Below are 20056 nucleotides of genomic sequence, written 5' to 3' on the forward strand. Positions count from 1 at the left end.
TTATAAAATTATACACGCTTACTAGGAAAAGAATATAACTTGGGAAATTAAAGTCCCCCAGAAACCCACCCCACTTCTCCACTCGAGAAAAGTATTGTTAAGTGCTTGATGCTTCATTTTCCAGATTTTTCCCCCCTTTGGCTATACAGGTCCACACCTCTTATCTAAAATCCCAATATTCAAAAAGTTTCAAAACCCAAACAAATTTTATAACATTTGTTGTCAAAATCTTACCTGAACTGACATAAGGCAATGTGTAATCTTTATTTGCCCAACTTAGTATGAATATCCATGTTTTGCCACAGGAGTATTAATGTTTTTGATTACAGATGCCACCCCAGCCCCCACTAGAGGTGTTATTTAATAGTAAATGTATTTAATACATTGTCCTATGTAAAACTGAAAAAATCCTGAATTCAGAAACACATCTGACTTAAACTGCTTCAAATTAACGATGCAGACTTATACTGATATTACTATCATTCTCATTTCAGAAATAGGTCATATCAGGCATGCCTCTCTATTAGTACATTTTTTCACTCAACAATGTATCTAGGACATCTTTCTTCCTTTTTTTTTTTTTTTTTTTTTTGAGATGGAGTCTCGCTCTGTCGATCTCGGCTCACTGCAACCTCCGCCTCCCAGGTTCAAGCAATTCTCCTGTCTCAGCTTCCTAAGTAGCTGGGACTACAAGTGCACACCACCACGCCTGGCTAATTTCTTGTATTTTTAGTAAAGACAGTGTTTCACCATATTGGTCAGGTTGGTCTTGAACCCCTGACCTCAAATGATCCATCTGCCTTGGCCTCCCAAAGTGCTGGGATCACAGGTATGAGCCACCGCACCCAGCCTATATCTGGGACATGTTTCTACATGAATTCACTGTGTTCTTTAACAGCCATGTGGATGTGGGTGGGACCAGAAGAATGAGAACAAAGCTGATTTTAAGGAAAGGATAAATAAGGGAAATAGCTCAAAAAGTAGACCTATAGAAATTATTAGGGAGGAAATCGACAAGAGTAGAGATCACAGAATTCAGAGGTGGAAAAGACGTTAGTGATTAATCGTCTTATTCTTTTGTCAAAAGATGATCTCATTGGATGACCTGAGTTCACACAGCAGTTAGCAGCTGACCTGGGACTAGAACCCAGGGGTTCAAGTTGCCACCCCTTTGTGCTGCTACTCTTGAGATTTCACACTCCTGATGGTGAGGGCCACCCAGGTTGACTGTGAAAAACGTGAAAGCAACTTATCCGTGAGGGAGCACAGATGCTTCCCAGGGTTAGTCTGAGTTGTTAATATAAAAGTCTGTTCACCTAGCCTTGTGAGTAGCAGCCTTCTAAGTTAACAGCAGCATTTTATAGTTTTATAGCCAAGCAGAAAGAGATACAAGGAGCCATTGCCAATTACTAAGAATTGAAGTTGGATGTTCAAATTTAGGTCACTTTTTCCTCAATAGAAGCCACAGCATGCCAAGTGCATGTCACTTTCCTGACTAATCTTGTCTTTTTGAGCCCGAAGAGCTAAACCTATAATTGGAGAAGAGAACATGACCCTCTGATACCAACCGGAAAACCACCAACACCCAACGACCCAACGTGCATCCCTTAGAATCTCTCAAATCCTCACTGTGCCTCCGAACACCACTTAGTTCCCTCAAATATGTCCTTCTAACAAGCAAGTGTGCTTTCATGTATTTAGAACAAATCTTACATGTACACATGCATCCAAATCCTAAAATTCAGAATACAGAAAAGCAGAGAAGGAGAGAAGAAAGACTAATGCTACCAAAAATCAGTCTGCCTTTTCCTGCCCGCCTCCTTGACATATCACCACGTGGCAACACCACCTGCACTCCTCGCCCACCTCTCAGGCTCCAGGAAGGGTGGCAGAATGCAACTCTGCAGGACTTTAGCCGGAAGCGCCATCTGGGAGAATGAAGACTTATAAACACATTCTTTCAGAAGCCTGTGTCCTCCATCCCCTCACATAGACAGTAGAAATAAATCACAACGACATGGTTCTGTATCAGCACACCCGATGCTATGGCCCAATCAATTATTTTTGGGAATCAATAGCTCTCTTAAAGGTTTTTAGTAGAGTTATCTTTTTATGAAACTTCTGCAATTTCCTAAGTGAGTTCTACTTACGTTACATGAAATGACTGATAGATTAAAAATACACGTATCCATGTATCCTGCACCCTAATATGCAAAGTAAAGTAAGTGGTGCTTCATCAAAAGGATGCCATAAAGAGGAAGCAACTGAACTACCTGTTTCCTTGACTGAGGCCACGTAAGACAGACTAGCTCTTACAAGGAGAGACAAAATAACCTACAATCCCTCTACAGAAATGTTTGCCAACCATGGATATTAAAGGGCCAATCTCTGAGCACTGTAAGATCTACAACAGCAAAGTTATTGGGGAAATTTTATTAGTAGTTTGGATTAGATGAGGGTCTAAGCTAAGAGAAGACCTTTTAAGGGGTTGGCAGAGTAAACATCTACGTGCACCGATCCTGCCCCCAGGGATGCTGGGTAAAGCATTGTAAAGTACTCCAGCTTCCTGGAATAGACAGACACAAAGTGTTATTACCCCTCCATGGGGGAGGGGGGACATTCTTTCAGTGACTTTAAGAGACAAGGGACGCTGATGAAGAGGTGAGGAGAGAGCCTCTATTGTAGTTTCTAGCCTCAGTTTCAGAAATCATTCTGAGAAGCAATGAGGTGCTTTAGTCTCTAGAGGAGTATGGAGTGAGCAGACAAAGTGTAAACACTGACTTTACAGAAGAAAAGTAATTCTTATTTTCTAAAAAAGCCCATAAATCTAAATATCTGTCAGTTCTCTTCTCTATGTTTTGTATGCTGTTTCTATACAAAGAAACAGGTGGGGCAACGGCAAATGCTAGTGTTCCTCTGGGGCCCAGTGGTCAACAGGCTTTGGACAGGTAAATACAAGCAAGCGTGCTTTCATGTAGTTAGAACAAATCTTAAATGTACACATGCATCCAAATCCTAAAATTCAGGAGAGGGGAGGAGATGTGGAGGAAAGGAGAGAGAGAAAGAGAATACAATGGGGGCAAATAAAAAAGCAAGAGACAGCATATACAGCACTATATAAATGATGGTTATTTTCCCAGCTCTACATTCCCGCAGCACCTTCCATAAACCTTCTTTGGGGCATTTAAAACATACTCTTGTCATATTTCTCTGTATGGCTGCCTCATTCACCTATATATCCAAGTTATGCCAAGCACAGTGTTGGCATAACTTGCCATTGAGTACTTGTTAAATACAGCTTTTGTAAAACAACCATGAACATAAGAATGAACACAGATTCGGACACACCAGTATTTCTTTCTTTTTTTTTTTTCCTGAGACGGAGTCTTGCTCTGTTGCCCAGGTTGGAGTGCAGTGGCATGATGTCAGCTTACTGCAACCTCTGCCTCCCAGGTTCAAGCAATTCTCCTGCCTCAGCCTCCTGAGTAGCTAGGATTACATGTGTACACTACCATGCCTGGCTAATTTTTGTATTTTTAGTAGAGACGGGGTTTTAATATGTTGGCCAGGCTGGTCTTGAACTCCTGACCTCGTCATCCACTCGCCTCGGCCTCCCAAAGTGCTGGGATTACAGGTGTGAGCCACCGCAATCAGCATTTCTAAGGTGGCAAGCATTCCTCCCCATTCCCTACCAAAAGAGTCAAAAAGGTGTCATCTGGCATGCTCTACAGACAGCAGCTGTACCACTAGCACCGAAGAACTGGGTTTGAACTCAGATTCTTCCTTTCCCTTTTATTGGCTGTATGTTCCTAGAAATTATCTAATTTCTCCGAACCTTGATTTCCTCATCTGTAAAATGGGGATAACAATATCTAACTCAACAGGACTGATGGGAGATAAACTGGAATAACAAATGTTAAGGATTGGTACATAGTAGGTACTCAATAAATGTGAGGTAGGGAGCACAGGATAGTGGAAGATCTGTCATCAAGTCCCAGACATGCCCCTAAAGTGATCTCAACTGAAATGGAAACAATGATCTACTTGCTTCCAAGAATTACTGTGTGAGGGGCAAAGCAGAAAATGCATACAAAAGGAAACAGGATAAACACATGAACCCTGGAAAGGGTTAAGCAAATAAACATCTACTCAGAGGTCTCACATGCATACTTTTAAGAGCATAAACGGATAGCCATCATCATTTTATCAAATTCTCCGGATGATTCCATTTAACCCGAATCCCTTCTCCAGCAGGGAACACTTCTGTGTCAGTCACTCAGGCAACAAACACTGACAAGTACAACAAATACTAAGGGAGTGCCTACCGTGTGCTAAGTGCTGTGCTGGAAGCGGAAGCTGCTGGTGGGCTGTGGACCTTGCCCTCGTGGTGCTTACAGTCTAGGAGGGTGACTCACTGATTATAAATAATTACATGCAAGTGCCACCAGGCAGAGTGCCAGTGGCTACAAAGGCATAAAATAGGGGAGTGGAAAGATGGAGGGAGACCTTAACCGAGCCTGGAGGACTCCTAACAAAGGTGATATTAACGAATGGCTACCCATAGTGGCTTTTGGTGACTGTGACAGGAGAGAAGGAAGAGGAAAGGGTCACAGAAATTACATACCAAGGTGGGTGTAAACCCAGCTCAGCATGGCTAACTAAAATTAAGAATGCAAGTAATAAAAGTTCTGCCTTTCACTGCACCCGATAAAGAACTAAAGAAGCTTCCCTCCATCTAAACACAGTCTAAATAGAAAAGTGCCTTGTTTCATCCCAGCCCAAGCTTCAGAGGTGGAGGCAAAGCTTCTGTTTCCCCAAGCAAACTTTGTCAGTTTTGTCAGACCACCTGTCTCTCCAGACACCACACACGGTTCAAATGGCTCGTGTTTTTCATCCACCAGCTTTTTCCTTCTATTCATTCAAAATCCACTTCATGGCCACACACCCCTGGAGCATTTTAAAACTGGGCGCACCACGGATGACTCGCCTCAAACATACGGGCAATCAGTCCTCTCTCTGGCCCGCTGCTCTCTGGCTGTGACAGACCACAGGGAGAAACACCCTCCCCGGAAGACACCAACTGTACTCATCCGTCTGAAGTTTGTACATTTGGGAAGTTGTACAAAGAGATCGGTGCTGATAAAACTGGAAGGCTGACTGTCAAATAAATTGATCTAAACCCTTACCAGAAAGAAGGATGGAAAGGAACCGGGGCATTCCCCTGTGGGTTTCCACAGCTCTCCTGGCACCCAGATGAATCAGCTTGGAGAAACCAGTAAGATACTCTCCTCCCTGGGCCTATTAACTTCCTTTCCTCACCCCACTGCCTCCACCAAGCTCGTTAAAGTGCTATTTAATTCTGTTCCCTGAAAACTCTGGGTCCTCTCTTCCTTCCTATTTTGGCAAAGGTGGTTGCATCCTCCCTCACTGACTGAATGAAGTCAATGCTCATGGTGTAAAACAGTTTTAATGTGTGATACCTCACATCTGCCAATACAAATTATTAATGAGGTTCATTACGAGTTATATTAGGCTTTAGTGTATAAAACGGAGAGAGGCATTATTAGCCAAACTCTGATTAAAAGGACCCAGCACCTCCAAGGGGCCTACATTAAGTGTCTTGTCTCATACAGCCTCTAGTTAACACAGGCCACTACTTAGGAGTAATTGAATCAAAGCCAGAACACAAACCTCCACAAAATTGGGATTAGGAAATAAACTACAGATATTCCAACTGCCTTAGGCCCAGAAACACCACTGTTAAGTCCAGCAAGGCAGGAGTTACTCCAACTGACCACACCTGGGTATGGGTACCAATGCCCAGAGAAAGCAGAGGAAGGCAGGTAAAGGAGGAACAAAAGCATGAATAGACCTGCGGTAACACTGTCCAGGGAGCCTTGAAGATAATAATAATAAAAAAAATGATCAGCACAACCAAACTGCTTTAAACCACAATACCTCATCCCCACAACTCCAGGGAAAACAATTAAATAAAAATTAATTTCATTTTTTAAAAAGTAATTCAATCAATATTCCCTCCTTTAGCTTGGCACAAACCAAACCACCTTAAATAAGTGGAGTTATAACAGTCCCTCCTGAATTTTCACTTCATAGCTTTAGGAGTATCTATTCTGGATTTCTTTCCCCACTAGTCCCCACCCGTCAACACACAACTTCAAAGGGACTCAAAGAAACAACTGAATCACCGGTGAACAGATTACAAAGCAAGGGGCAGCAGACAAGCCAAAGTAAACACATGGTAAAATTCCTAAGCCATTCCTAAACAATGCTTATGAGGACATCAACATCATTAGCTAATGCGGGAATGAAAAGATGGATGTGAAAAACTATAATGCTTTGGAAAAATAACTCATTTAAATGTTCATTACTATAATGGCTGTTTGGTTGAAGTCCAGGACTGCAGGTCGACTTTAAATCAAGCCCACATTAAACAGAATGGGCTCGCAAAACACAGGCAGAAAGATGTGAAACATTTGCTCATGCTTGCTTTGGTCATGAAAGCTTTATTCCTTTACAGAATTCTGCATTAACACCATAGTACACACATACATGAAAATCTCTGTGCCCTAGAAATGTTTATGTATCTGTTTCCCCTATAAGACAAGCTCCTTGAGGGCAGGGAAACTATCTTTTTATTTCTGCACATCCCATGTGTTGCATAACCCCAGACACGTAATAATTGCTCCAATAAAATGTTAAAATTATTAGCAAAACAACAGTTAATTTTGAAAAACATCAAAAGGGAAAAATAAGGCCACTGGCATAGGCCACAGCCTTAAGAACTGGGAAATGACACACTATCTCAAGTCACTGTTTGCAGAACATACAACACAATGCAGCATCCTTGTGCTGATAAATTCAGTTGTGAGTTTACCTAGGAGTTCACTGTCAGGAGTAAAGAGGATAAAATCAAAGGTATTATAGAAATGGATAATGTAGCCAGCACGATGTTTAAGGGGAGACATATCCCAAAGAAGATCAATCAAATTTGCATTATGTGATAATTTGATACCTCACTCATTAAATTGCTAAAAAAAAAAAATTGGTGCCACCCTGATAAGCTTTCTTGAACAAGGGAGGCATGTCTGTTTGGGGAGTTGTCATCTGCTGCAGATGCACACGCAACACATGTAAAGTGTCCCTGCTATCCAGGGCCCTATCAACTCTCAAACCTTTAATGATTTCTCTACCACTTGACATCAGAATTAAAAGGCATATAGCCTTAAAAGGCAAATATCCAGAGTCCATCTGAAAAATTTTTATTTTTCCTCCTATCAACCACCTGAGGCAGGTGTAATGCAGCCTCGTGGTTCCATGCAGGTGCTCAAACTCTAGCTCCACAAGTTTAAAAAAAAAAAGAGGTGGGGTCTTGCTGTGTTGTCCAGGTTGGTCTCAAACTCCTGGGCTCAAGCAATCCTCCTGTCTTGGCCTCCCAAAGTGCTGGGCCGCCGTGCCCAGCCTTCACCACTTATTTGGGGCAAGTATCTTAACCTCTCTAAGCCTCAGTTGCCTCACAAAGAGGAAGATAATAAGAGAATCTGAATATCTTGAAGGTATTCTGAGGATTAGTTAATGCACATGAAGTACTTAGCCTGACACCTAATTAATCCTTATTGTGTATCTCCTATTATTGTACATTATCCCACCTGCTACTCTATTCATCACTCCTCTGCTCGCCTTCCCTGCTCCAACACTGCAGCAGAATTTAAGAGAGAAGGAACAAGTTAATGCACAGTTCACAGCTATTTCAGCCACCATGAAATTACTGCTGTGGCTGTCAGCCTGGTCTCCATATACAGATATTGAAAGTTAAAGCCTCTGGATAGAGAAAAAATACAATTTTGTTGTAGCTGTTTTGTTTTCTATTGCTGCATAACAATGTATTCTCTTTTCACTTGAAATCTAAAACCTACATAGTCTGGAAAACTAAGTACGTTTATAAACATGAAGATGGTGACAAAAGACTTCACGACAATCTGCTCTTTCTAGCCTCAAAGGGACCACAGTGACAGAAGATCCTGGTACGACACTGTCCTCCCAGAAAGTGCTTGCTAGAAAAGGGTTTGAGAAAGAAGAGCCATTTATATGTAAATATCTTAGACTTGTTACCCCTAAAAATAGTGGAAAGAGGGAAATAATTTGTTAAGAAATATACCAGAAAAGGGAACTGAGGCTGAATGAGTATACAGCCTAGTACTGTGACAGGAACAGAAAGAAGTCTTCTTGGCCAGCCTAATGATAAGGTCATTCTCCCAAAGTGGAAACTGGAAAACTAGCACGTGAGGCAGGGCAGCCTCAAGACCAGCCTCAATCAATCAACTGGCAGGTTCACAGTGGCCACTGGGTTAAAAATAAACAAATCTTTTCTTCCAGATAAACTTTAAGGTTCTTCGAGCTTTAAGGGGCTAGCAATCTGGATCTGGTGAAAAGAGGTCACATAGGCAAGCGTTGGGAGGAACTTCTAGAAATAGCACACAAACAGCCATCACCCAAGCATAGATCGGCAGGGTCAGGATTCATCAGTGCAAGGGACCACTCTGCCACTCTCAGTCACAGGCAACCCTGCTGACTACAGACCCAAGTGCCACCCAAGGCGTACCTGCAGCTGCTGGACTGATCATTCCACAGCTGGCTCCAGAGGCCTGAAAAGAACAGGTCTGGTCACAAGGCAACCACCCAGCACTTTCCACTGCCTTGCTTGTGGCTCTTTTCCTCTCAAATAAGTTACTGAGATACATGAGGCACTTCATTCAAGTGCCTAAAAATCACAAGAAAAAGATTAAGTTTTGCCCCCCAAATCCCTGTTTGCAGCTGTCTCACCTGGCACTCAACAGCTTATTTTCATGGAAATACCTGGCATACAATGGACTCCCCCCCGCAGCCTGCCTCCCTTCATACCACAGAACACTTCTGTACTAGTGTGGCTGGGAAATGCCAGTCACTGTCTAACTCAACTCCTGACCCTACTTCCTCGGTGGTGCTAAGCATTTTACATTTATTTTCCTTTCTTGTTACATATCCAGTGTCATGAAGCAGCAACTCTGGCAGCATTAAGTGCATGACATCAGAATTCTCAGAGCTAAGGGAACTGGCAGAGATCACTGGGCTCATCACTGACCTGAAACCATGCTAAACCTCTTCTTTCCCAAGCACACAAGCAAGCTATGTCCCTCAAATGACAAGCTCCATGGTGTTCTGATGATATACTGATATCATTTCAGTACGATGAGGGGGATTACTGGAAGTTTCACCATCGAGGAAGTCATCATCCAAAAGAGCCACCATTACAAAATACAGGCCCTGTGCAGCATAAACATGAAATTCTGGAGGCACAGAGCTTAAGAACTGTTAGGATCCTGGACCAGGGAAAAGGCTAAGATGTCTGGCTGTACTTCCACATAGAAGATTCAAACCTGGAAAACATTTGTTCTAAATAATCCAGATCCATTTCCTGGTGCCAAACGTAATTCCACTCATTTCAGTCTAACAAAGTTATAGACAAAACTCTTCTGAAATGTCTTTGTACTTAAAATTTTTAAGCCAATTTTACTCTTTCACAGTGTGTCACGGGCTGTTGTGCAATGAATTATTACTCAAAATATTACTTGGTTACAAAAAGGCCAGGTCTTACATCAGCGCATTTTATATATATACATATATATATATAATGTTTAAAAGTGCTACATAAAAAAATCTGTCATCGTGCCCTGCAGTCTCCAGTCCTGGTTCTATCACAGCTCCAGAACGGAAATATTACCAATGAAATTGAAGACCCTCATTTTCTTAGAGACCAATCCTTTTATAGTTCCATAAGAGAAATCAGTCAACATGTAAGTCTTTTCTATCCAGTCTAGTGTCTTTTTTTTTAGGGAACTAGTCATTATTTCTCTAAAGGGACATTCTTTTGGAAAATCTCTTCCTTGGGTTACAACTATTTCAGATTCATTAATTTCCTAACTGAAGTTACATTAAGTCCCTTCTCCAGACCGGACACTAGCCTCCAAGTCAGTCCTTTGATTTATCAGTTCCAAAACTAGATGACTCAGGCAACTGCTATACTGGAAATGCCAATTGGGCCTTGAAAGTCAAGTCCAGTTAAGCGGCGATTATATTCCAGCCCACCCTGTCAGCAGTCAGATAAAAGTAAAGGCAAGAAGTCTGTGTGAGAGGAATCAGTAAAACCATCTCCTTCAGAAAAATATCTGATCCATGGAGAAACTGAAAGAGACAGAACTGCCTTCTCCAGAGGTGACCCTTCCTTGGCTATCTTGAGAATGAGGTGACACAGTTCTCAAACCCTAAGAGAAGCTTCTACATGGCACTGTCTAATGTTAGCTGGTAGAGAGAAACACTAAGGGCAATCTTTTTGGATGCTGGTCTTCAACAGATCATTTAAGACACCCCACTGTCATTTCTCATGTGGTAGTCAGTGAGCCTGGTTTTAAGATACCAAGGTAGACCAGAACACACTGGAAAATTTGCAGCAAAAGATGTTAAGATCTGTTGCATTTCAATGAGGGCTGAAACACCTCCGCCCTGTGGGTTCTGCTGCACAGCCACAACAGTGACACTGGCAAAGGGCAGAGTTCCTGTGGAAACACTTACAGTGCAAACCCGCTGGTGAAAATGGGTCTCTGAAAAAACAAAGGCTTCACACCCATAGAACATAGTGATGAAGCCCAATGGAATGGCAGGTTTGAGCCAACAATACAGAGTCTGAACCAAGTCAATCATTGACTTCACATATATGGAGATAAAAATCCATAATTAATTAAAGGATAAAGCCTACAGAGATGACATATTCTAGGATTTTTCAGATCTTTAAGCAGCTGCTCACTGACTAACTCACAATCCAGGGCAGCTCTCCAAGCCTTTTCTGCTGCCAGGAAAAGACAAACCAAGATAATCTACATTTATATGAGTTAGGTTGATCATATTATATGCTAATAAATGAATTAGCTCCACCTTCACCATCCTTCTACTTGAATTTAATTAGTAGTTGAGGCTTTAAAAGGGCACTCCCTTCCCCTCCAAATGAGTTTGGCACTCCTGTTCAGAATACAGAGTTGGCCATCTAGAAAAGGCCCTGCCCTTTCCATAAGACAGCCCAGTTATACTGCAGAGGCAGGTCACCAGGCTTAGGACCTCACAAGGTCAGCCCCATGCAAGTCTCAACTGTCACACCTATCTTTGCCACCTTCAGCGGGAGGAGGAGAACCCTTTCTCATGCCTCACCTCAAGGCATCCAATTCAACCAACATTACTCAGCACCTACCAGGGGCCATGCACTGGCAATACAACGGGAACCAAGACAAAGCCTCTGACCTCATGAAAAAAGTTCCTACCAATGGGATAAACCAGGCACAGTTTGCTCTTAAAAAGCACTTGAGCATTGTTAGTCCAGTATAAAACAGGTAAAATTCCATGGGAAAAATACAAATCTGAAAGAGAAAAAAGGAGAAAAAGAATTTACACTATCTTCAACCTGGTTACTACTGACTTTCCCTGAAGACTGAACTTGTGCATCACCTCCTCCAAGAAGTTCTCCCTGAATACTCAGGTTCACAATCCCCTACTATCCGGTACCCATTTCTATTCCTAAACTCAACTACCCAGTGATGAAATTGTGGGTTTCTGCTGTCTCCCTCACTACAGGGAGAGCTCCTTGAGCTTTTCACCCCCAGCATCTACGGTGGTCTCTGGCCACAGCAGGTGCTCCGTGAATGCTGTGAAGTGAAACATGGAAGGGTGTGCTGACATGTACATGTGGCATGCTCAGGTCTGTTTATGGATGTCTTTGTAGTTACACGGAGAGTGACATATTTTTTCTATGTAACTTTTTCACCCCTATCTTTTCTAATGTAATACAAGTCCTTCTGTACAAATTACAAAGGAATACCTTCTGTCCTCCTTCAATATTTATTGTAAATAAGGTGAATTAGAGCAGAGGCAAGAAAACCTAGTCTGTCCATTAGTACTTAGCTCAGAAACTGGGAGGCAAGGAGAGTTGGAAAATGGAATGGGGAAGGCAGGCAAGGGCCAGCCAATTGGGAACCCTCCCCAGGAGCCTGAACTTTATAGGGCACAGGAAGCCTTTAAACGACTTCTGGCAGGAGGGAGGTTAGGGCTGAGTTTTAGACAGCTCATCCAGGCAGTTTGTAGAGGATGGATTTGAGGGAATACAACTAGATTCACGGAAACCAGTTCCAAGGCCATCACAATAATCCACATGTACGATATAAACAAGTGTGGTAATTGGGGGAAAAGAAGAAATTGACTCAGGAAGTATTTACCAAGCCAATCTGGCATGACTTGGCAATCAACTGAGGTGGGCAAAGAGGTGAAGGAGAAAGAGAATGGTGGCCAGGTGACTGAATAATGGTGAGGCCAGTTCTGACCGGGAAAATGGGAGGAGAAGCAGGTCAGGGGGAAAAATGGGATATTTAATTGTGGACATGTTGACTAGGAGATGCCTAAAATCCTTTAGTCCAAGCAGGTCTGTCCAGCAAGCATATCAGACATGGGACCTTGGACCTGATATTGGGCCGGTCTAAGCCATAGTTTCCTCAGGTGGGAAATGCAGGTGCTACAGTGCCCCTCCGCTCTCACAGACTACTGTGAAGATTAAAGAAGACGGAGTATAAAGTAGTTTGTCCTAAGCCTGCCCCAGTTCCAGAAGCAGTAATTGGGCTCAGGGGGGAAGACAGGAGACAGAGCTTTGGAAGTCCTTGGCATATGGGCAATATTGTAGAGACTTAAAAGTTGACAAGACCATGTACCGTGACAAAGAAAACAAAGTAAAGACAAACCACCTCCCACCCGCCCCACCGGCCCACCCCACACCTTCACCCCCCTACCCTGGGAACACCAGTGGAAGACCAATATTTAGGGAGGTTGAGGCATGAGGAAAGAGATTAAAAAAAAAAAAAAAAACTTAAAAACACCTCAGTGAGCATTGGAAAAACACAGAAATGGGGAGCAATGAATCTGAAGGATAAGGTAGCAGCCAACAAGACAAAGAACTGACCTGACTACACTGTCACTCCTGGGCTTTGCTAGCGCAGTCTCCTGGGGACGGGCACCGGGAAGAACCACCAACAGGGCCGGGAAGGGCATTTGCAGACAGCTGTCGGGAAAAGGCTGAGAAGGGAAAGAAAAACACTGTGCCCCACCTCAAAAGGAAAGTGGAAAAGGCCAACAGGGACTGAGAGGCTGAGTTCTCAGAGAGATTTGGGTATGTTTTTAAAATGAAGGTTTTGCCAGGCACAGTGGCTCACACCTGTAATCCCAGCACTTTGGGAGGCCAAGGCAAGAGGATCGCTTGAGCCCCGCAGTTGGAGACCAGCCCGGGCAAGCTAGTGGACCCCGTCTCTACGAAAAATTTTAAAATTAGCTAGGGCATGGTGGCGCATGCCTGTAATCCCAGCTACACAGGAGGCTGGAGTAAGAGGATGGCTAGCACCTAGGAGTTAAGGTGGCAGTGAGCTGAGACTGCGCCACTGCACTCCGGCCTGGATGACAGAGTGAGACCCAGCCTGGAGTGCAGTACAGTGGCTCAATCTCAGTTCACTGCAACCCTAACTTTAATTAAAAAAAAAAAAAAAAAAAGTTAAAATTAAATGAAGGCGTCAGGAGGACAGGAGAGGATGAAAACACAGAAGGGAAGGCCTGGCCCAGGGAGAACACAGAGGGGACCCAGGCAGAGCAGGTGGAGGGCTAAGCCTGAACAGGAGGTCAGCTCATCCCAAGACTCAGACCTTTCTAAACAATGGCCCAAGCAGAAGAAAAGTAAGGGGACCTACTTAAGTCTAGCGGATGGAGGAGTAGGAGGTGGGTGAGGGGCTTAAAAAGGAGAGTGGTGGGGAGGCCTCATTAGCATTTCTTCCAATTCTCAGTTTCTTCCTTTTAATGTTAAGTATCCTTCAGGCAGAGAGCTGTCACTATGTAATTTGACTTCAAAATATTAATGGCAATAATATTAATGGGAACACTCATTTAATATCTTGACAGGCACAATTTTTCAGAATCATGATTTTTCCTATTTTAAAATAAAATTCTACATACACAAGTTTGGTCCTACAGGACCAAATGACAACAGAGGGAGTCAACACCCATCAGAAACACTTTAGAGAGAAAAATGCATACTGAAGTTCTAATGAGGTAACTTCAGGAGTCACTTATTTTGTCAGAAAATGACAGTTTAAGGAAAATGAGTTTGAATGGCGACTTAAACTCAAGGTCACTTCAAGGTCACAGTTGCACCTAGATCTTGTTTATGCCCCCTGTCGGTGTCCTGTTCTTATTAAGGGCAGGCTTTCATTAATACATTCCTGACATAGTGTGTGCTGGATGATGGTTTCAGTCTCTCTCTTTTTCCTATTTTGAAATCCATCTCTTATCACCCAAACAAAACTTAACATTTTGTTTGAGGAACCTGGGATTCAGCTAATCTTTTCACACACCTTTAATACTTATTTAAGTCTTCAAGGGAATAAAAACCGTACTGGTATATTCATTCTCTCTAAACTACTCCTGAGGCTGCTCTTAAACTCACACACACCAAAAAAAGTATTAATATCTATATCTGAAATATGAATTTTTCAAGGGAAAACCTTTTAGCAAAAGTGTTTGAATTGTGATTCAGACTCAAGACAGAGAATAAGGAATGATAAGGAATTTTTTCTTTCTACAAACATTTCCTGAATCCCAAGCATGTGCAGGGCACTTTACCGGGTGGTGGGAGGAGGCTGGGGGTCCCTAATGTTCATGCAGATGGCAGTACTTCAGGGTTGAAAGCAGGTCAGTGGCCAAGGTGAGGGCAGACACCCACAAACACATTCTCATTCACTCCAGACATTTGCAACAGCAGCGCCCCAGCAAATCAATACAACCACAACCCAGGTACAGGATGTGCATGACAAGAAGGCGAGGAGGCCCAGCAAGGAGACTCAAAAACAATATATTCTTGGCACAGCCAAAGAGCTAACAAAGGCTTCCGAACAACCAAAACCAAGGCTATGCTAAACATCAAATGCAAACACTGTTGTGCCGTACTATGAAGCAAAGGAAACTTTTGTTCTGAAATATTGTATATATACAGTTCAGAAACCTTTAACTTAAAATCAACTGTGAAAGATCTACGTCCCAGAACAAGTGTCCAGTAAACAAATAAAAGTAGAAATGATCACCTTCAAAATGAGTCCCCAGGTCGGGCACGGTGGCTCATGCCTGTAATCCCAGCACTTTGGAAGGCCTGGAGGGTGGCATCACTAGAAGCCAGGAATTAGAGAGCAGCCTGGGCAACACAGTGAGACCCCATCTCTACAAGAAAAAAAGTTTTCTAATTAGCCAACCACAGTGGTGCACAACTGTAGTCCTAGCTACTCAGGTGGCTGAGGCAAGAGGATCACTTGAGCCCAGGAGGTCGAGGTCACAGTGAGTTAAGATTGTACCACTGTACTCCAGACTGGGCAACAGAGTAAGATCCTACCTCTGTAAAATAAAATGTTTAATTTAGTCCACATAGGAAAAAAAGTACTTCATATTTTCTGCAAGCCAAATCAAATGTTCAGCCTGAGCAACACGCCAAGACTCTGTCTCTACATTAAAAAATTAGCTGAGCTTGGTGGCAGTTACTCGGGAGACTGAGGCAGGAGGATCACTTGAGCCCAGGAGGTTGAGACTGCAGTGAATCATGTTCATGCCACTACATTCCAGCCTGGGGGACACAGTGAGACTCTGTCTTTTAAAAAAAAAAAAAAAAAAAAGTTGTTGGTGTCCTTGATCACATCTATAAATCCATATTCAAATAATGCACTTTTTTTTTTGTTTTTTTTTTTGAGACAGATTGTCACTCCGTAACCCAGGCTGGAGTCCACGATCTCGACTCACTGCAACCTCTGCCTCGCCTCCTGGGTTCAAGCAATTCTCATGCCTCAGCCTCCCAAGTAGCTGGAATTACAGGTGCGTACCACCAAGTCCAGCTAATTTTTGTATTTTTAGTAGACAGGGTTTCACCATGCTGGCTAGGTTGGTCTCGAACTCCAGGCCTCAAGCAATCCTCCCACCTCAGCTTCCCATAGTGCTGGAATTACAGGCATGAGCCACCACACCCGCCCCGAATGACGCACTTTTAAAACTGCGGTTTTCCTCCTTGAAAGCATGACAGAACAATTCACATTCACCAACTTGTATTGGATATTCAAACTAATCAAGGAAAATATATTTTTATGCCAATTGAAAGAGCCTGTTTACCATTATTTCCCTTAATTACAACAATAAAAGCACTCACTTCAGCTTTTCAAAGGCCTCTTTCTGTCCTTTGCAGCTAAATATTGCAACTTGAATTATTTCTGGTTTGTTGGTCCTCACTAACTCAGACCCTCTGCTGTCCAACATTGAATAAGCAAACCAACAGACTTAATTTCAAGGTTTTCCATGAACCAATTTTGGCCAACATTGTAACTATAATAATTCCAGCTTCATTTTCCCATATTCCTTGCAAGATCTTTCAGAGAGGACCTATGTACAGAATTTACCCCCAATCCCTGTGATTCCAGGATAAGGAAGCCCTCTTCTCTTCCACCAGGAACTAGAAATCTCCTACTGATTTACATTCCAGAATCCTACATAAAAAGCAAAACCAGTGAGGCAGTGGCACTCAAAAATCCCTTCTCTTAAATTCTATGTAAATAAATGTATTACTGCTTTCAAAGGTAACTTCAGAAAAGGGCTGGGCCCATCACTTCACATTGAAGTGCTGAGGATAGAGTGGTGGTGATGATGGTGACACCGACAATCATTCTTCTGTGGTGGTATATGTCATGCCCTGTGTAGATGGTTTACATAAGTCCTTACTGTGTTCTGATGAAACCCTGTGAGGCAGGTACTGTATTGCAGATGAGAAAACAGGCTTGCAGGAGTTAAATTATCCCTGCTAATAAGAGGCAGAATGAATAGCTGAACCCCAATCTGGCTGACACCCAACCATCACACTATGATGCACTGATAATTACGGTAGTTGTCCAATAAATATTACTCAGAGCCTGTATTTGTGTATTATTAGTCCATAATTATAGATTTTACATCCTAATTCATGTGACGTAGGCAAATGTTAATGTGTCTTCTTTAAACACAGACCAAATAAATGTTGATCAGGGAGATGCCAAAATAGGCATTATCTAAAACTATTCAAACTAGGCAAAATTATCCAGAGTTAATCCACAAAATTACAATCAAAAAAGTAAATGAGCTTTCAGAAGTAAGCAAGAATCAATTATATCTAGTTTTGGGGGGGGTTGCCTTTTTTTTTTTTTTTTTTTTCAATGGCTGAGGTTTTATTTCCTTTATGATTACTGTTAGTATGTTTATTAATTCTCAGCCATAAATGTACAGTTTTGTAACAAATAAAAACAATTTGGGGCCCTATCAGTTATATCACTACAATGCAATTATCCTGTCCATCTAAATTATTGAAACTTTCCATTCATATTTACGAGTCCATAGAAAACGAATACACGTTTCAGAAACTGAAAAATCTGGAAAAAACTTCAGCTTGGTTTCCTTTCCCCATCCTCTCTTTAGAAAACACGTTACTGAAGGCAGTAGAGATAACCAGATGCTTCTGTGATGTCATTGGAGGGCACCAACAAGACTATACCATATCCCACCCCTAAGAAACTTTCACACCACCACCCCGTTTTCTTTTTTTTTTTTTTTTTCAATTTCTTGTTATTGTTTCTTTCTTTTTTTTTTTTTTATTATACTTTAAGTTCTAGGGTACACGTGCATAACGTGCAGGTTTGCTATATATGTATACTTGTGCCATGTTGGTGTGCTGCACCCATCAACTCGTCAGCACCCATCAACTCATCATTTACATCAGGTATAAATCCCAATGCAATCCCTCCCCCCTTCCTCCTCCCCATGATAGGCCCCGGTGTGTGATGTTCCCCTTCCCGAGTCCAAGTGATCTCATTGTTCAGTTCCCACCTATGAGTGAGAACGAACACCAACCCGTTTTCTAACAGGCAACCCTGCGGGTGTCTTTTCTAAACCAGTACGATTCTTTTCAGAAGGCCCTTGTCAAAATATTCATTTCCTCAGGAAATTAAAAGCAACCAAAGCTTCGCCTACCAAGATTAGAGAAAATAAATAAATACATAATTTTGTTAAGGATTAAAATAAAAAAAGAAACCAGGCTAGGAGTGGTGGCTCTTGCCTATAATCCCAGCATTTTGGGAGGCTGAAGCAGGATAGTCTGAGCCCAGGAGTTCAAGACCAGCCTGGGTAACATGGTGAGCCCGTCTCTAAAAAAAAATTAAATTAATTAATTTAAAAAGCAACCAAAGCTAGCATTTCTCCAGTGCCTATCTTGTGCTGGGCATGTTTAATGTAGTTAATCTAATCTTCACACCAAGCCTATGAGGTAGCAAACATTAGCACCATTTTCCAGAAGAGAAAACTAACCATCAGAGATGGAGGGACTTGCTTATCATTCACACTCCTAGGAAGCGACAGATCTGGGACAATGCCCCGAGCTTGCTGACACCAAGCCAACCCTCTTTCTACCACCCTCCATGGTTTTTCCACCCGCCAAGCTTGCTCCCACCACAGGGCCTTTGTTGCCTCTGCTTGGAATGCTCTCCACAGGGCTGTGTGCTTCTTGTCAGTCAGGCCTCAGCCAAATTGTCGCAGAGCTGCTGCACAGTGCTTCACCTGTCCTTTGCAGACAGTGACCGCTCCAGGTAAAGCAGCCACCATGTCACACTGAACCATGTCACCCTGCTTTGATTCTCCACTTGGTACCTACCCAGCATTTGTCATTTTCTTCATTGTGCGTTTGATGGCTTGTTATCCACCTCCCTGTGCTAGGGCAGCAGTGCTGGAAAGCCGAGATGCTGGGTCTTGCGTTCCCTGTCCTATCTATAACACCTAGAACAGGCTCGGACACAAGGTAGGTACTTAATAAACACCTATGAATGACTGACTGGATGGTTTCCCTGCTGCCTCCATCACACACTGAGGTGGAGTCGGGAAAGAATCTTGGCCTGAAGTCTAGAGAGCTGAAGTCTAGCCTAAAGTCTAGAGAGCTGGCTTCTCACTTTACCTTTAGCTAGGGGGCTGCTCTGTGGACAATCTCCATTCAGGTTGTCTGTAAGATGCTGGCCGAGTGAACTGGAATTCCAGAGAGGACCAAAAAACCTGTTGGGTCACGGGGACTCAGACCATAGGAGACTGGGGCTCAAAGGGTAAGAGGATCAGGCAGGCCTCACCAATCTCATCATTTTGTCTTAGACTAACACGGCAGAGCAACATAATGCCCACTGCAGCTCAAAAAGAGGGTGAATGTTTTAAGAAAAAGTATATGAAAAAGATGAATCCTATTTCTTTTTACAAGGGAAAAGTTTATATTAACAAAAGATACCAAGCCAGGGTCACTCAAACTGTCCTAGTTTTGTTTTTTTAAGTTTTCACCTACTGCAAACCTCAAAGAAACTCTTTCAAAAAATAGAGGCTTTTGAAAATACCTAAATAACACAACCAAATAGGTCCTAAAATGGGTCATCATCTAGTATATTTCACCAGGAGCCATAAGTGAGAACACATTTTTAAGAACATCTTTTTCTCTAAAATGTGTAGCTCCTAGCTCCTATTTTCTACTAAGTAACTATTTTCTATAATTAATTGAAGTGAAAAAGTCCTCAAATACAAAGGAAACACCAGAACCACACCCCGAATGTTAGGAATTAATAAAAGCCTTATTTTAACTGACGTTTCTCAACCTGAGGTCCTGTGTCCTTTAGGTTTAGGAAAGGCTTTAGGAGGGCTACTAATCTGATGACATTGTTCCCAGAATATCATCAATATGCACATACGTGCATTTTTGCAGAAACAGGCTCCACAGCTCTCATCATCACTAAAAGGGTCTAGGGCTCAACAACAGTTTCAAAAGCACTGCTTTAGATGGAATCTGCTCTCAACTCTTCTGTACCATAATTAAACAACAGTAATCTACATTAAAGAATCTAAGAGG

At 42.5% G+C, this 20056-nt stretch overlaps 1 protein-coding gene across 2 annotated transcripts in view; it reads right to left on the bottom strand.

Moving 5' to 3' along the window:
- The window catches only part of PRKCH (protein kinase C eta), a 232817-nt gene that overhangs the window by 201314 nt on the left and 11447 nt on the right, over positions 1-20056 (bottom strand). The gene's annotated exons all lie outside the window — the stretch shown is intronic.

The sequence above is a fragment of the Papio anubis genome, chromosome 7 (assembly GCF_008728515.1).
Source record: "Papio anubis isolate 15944 chromosome 7, Panubis1.0, whole genome shotgun sequence".
Classification (NCBI taxonomy): Eukaryota; Metazoa; Chordata; class Mammalia; order Primates; family Cercopithecidae; genus Papio; species Papio anubis.